This window comes from Cebidichthys violaceus, unplaced genomic scaffold, assembly GCF_023349555.1.
Source record: "Cebidichthys violaceus isolate CVI_PGR_0920_01 unplaced genomic scaffold, fCebVio1.0.p SCAF_7, whole genome shotgun sequence".
Classification (NCBI taxonomy): domain Eukaryota; kingdom Metazoa; phylum Chordata; class Actinopteri; order Perciformes; family Stichaeidae; genus Cebidichthys; species Cebidichthys violaceus.
In genome coordinates this window covers 438,762-440,918 of record NW_027176927.1, presented here as the reverse complement: position 1 = coordinate 440,918, position 2,157 = coordinate 438,762, and the positions used below count along the sequence as shown (strand labels likewise).

The 2,157-nt window shown below is 39.1% G+C and overlaps 1 long non-coding RNA gene across 1 annotated transcript; it reads right to left on the bottom strand.

The window, feature by feature from the left end:
• Positions 1–1,146: 1,146 nt before the first annotated feature.
• On the bottom strand, positions 1,147–1,797 carry LOC137891508 (uncharacterized). The gene is made up of 2 exons (XR_011105355.1): positions 1,745–1,797; positions 1,147–1,472 (listed from the first exon to the last, which is right to left on the bottom strand). It is a non-coding gene; the product is annotated as an uncharacterized lncRNA (long non-coding RNA).
• Positions 1,798–2,157: the final 360 nt, after the last annotated feature.

Here is a 2,157-nt window from a genome sequence, read left to right as displayed (position 1 = left end):
ATGGGAGGCTAAAATGCTTCTTAGTTACTAATGTTAAAGGAAAAGTACCCTTTAAAAGTCAGACTATTCCTGTTTCTCTCTCGTGTGGATCGAAACACATCCAGGTGTTTCCAGCAGCTGTAATAAAGTTCATAAATCAGTTTTGGACCGGTTAGTTCAGGTATTTTGCATGAGGAATGATATTTTGTGAGAAATATCCATTTAAAGAAAAGAAATGTGATAAATTCATTAACTATAGTGGTTTTATTATCAGGCCCCAAATATAATCAGACCCGACCCGACAAGAACCCAAATAGTTTCTCTCCATCCTGAGTCCAAACCACGACAGCAGTTTTGGGTCTGAGCCCGAACAAAAATCTGAATTTTTACTGTAAAAGTAAAATTAAATCATTATTAAAAAATATATATATGTTAAAAACTGTACTACAACCTAAAGTTAAAGACATTACACGGACTATATGGTGTGCATTTAAAATAAATAATTCAGTTTGATTTGCTCACTGTAATCTCACCAAACAGGCTCCTCTTGTCCAGCCACCATAATCCAGAGGACATGATAATAATTATTGAAACTCTACTCTCGTCTGTTAAACTTTGTGTTTTTAGGACTTTCTGTTGGACCAGTTTTCTGGACACACAGGATTCAAAACAAACCTTCCCTTCAGGTTTATGGATAAAAAAAAAATTATTTATTAAATCAAATCAGGCAGCAAGAATGTTTTTCAATCTCACAGACTTTACATGCTTTAATTATTTTATTTGTACGTCATTTTTGGTGATCAGCGAAGGTAAATATAATTTTCTGTATTTTCACATTGATAATACAGAAACATATGCCACATTTTAAATCATTTTGTTATAGATTCATGAAACACCTGACGGACTTAGACACAAAGTCCTAAGACAGTTCTTTTAATTATTGCTGTAAGTGTATTTATCAACCAAATATTTAATCTTTTCTTTTTTTACTGTAAGTGAATCCTATTCATGGTATTAATCCTTGCTTTATTGTAAATATGTCAGATTTTTTGTGTTTTTTGTAAAGCACTTTGTGTTGCATTTATGCATTAACTCAGCTGGAAATAAAGTTTATTATTTATGTATTAATGATATTATAAATGCATGTAAATCATATTCACTGAAACCAAACATCGATCATTTTATAATGCTTTGCAGATTAATGTTAATTACACTTTTTTAGAATTTGATGAAAAGTCTCCACCGTTTTAACAACAGATAATACACCTGCGAGCAAAGCATGCCTTGGTGGTCGGTCACATTATCAGACTCTCTCTGCTCTCCTGGATTTCTGCTCTTTTTACTTTTCACTTCATCTTCAGCAGCGTCTTCACTCAGCAGAGCCTCTCCAGTGGCTGTTCGCTCCATTGTGTCTGCGATTTGTCATCTTCTCTTTTCCTTTAAGGAGACTTGGCCGGGGGACAGCTGCCTTTGTGTCGCTCTGGTGTTGAGCCCTGGTGAAAAGGCAACAGAGACGAGGCAATGAGCTAAGTGATATTTAGCTCTTTGCCTGCTACACACACACACACACACACACACACACACACACACACACACACACACACACACACACACACACAATGCGGCAGAGACTCACGCATGCCTACAAACAGAGTTACACACACACAGACAGACGTATGCATTGAAACCAAAACACATAGAAAGTCATGCACTCAGCGGCCGTCGGCTCCAAACCTCTAAACAATCAACACACACACACACATACACACACATCCTCTGTCAGCCTGGAGTTGACGTTGACAGGCTGCTCTTTTGTCCATCATTCACCCGCAGACAAGAGCACAAACAAGAGGGAGAGAGAGGGAGAGATAAAAGCCCTCCCCCCTTGCCCGCCGTAATCCAATTACAGGCCTGCAAATTTGATTGGCGCCCCAGGAGTGTGCCTTCAGCTGTCCGTCATTAGCGGCTAGAGAACAGGGGGGCTCGCTGAGGGTGCTGTTAGGGTGTGTGTGTGTGTGTGTGTGTGTGTGAGAGAGAGACAGAGCAGGACTCACACTCAATCTCTGTTGGCTCAAAGACGTCTCCTCTGTCTTCATGTGCCAATGTGCGATGTATACCTCCCATTTAGCGTCCATTAGAACGAAATGAAGCACGCTGAAAAATGCCTTTTATTAAACA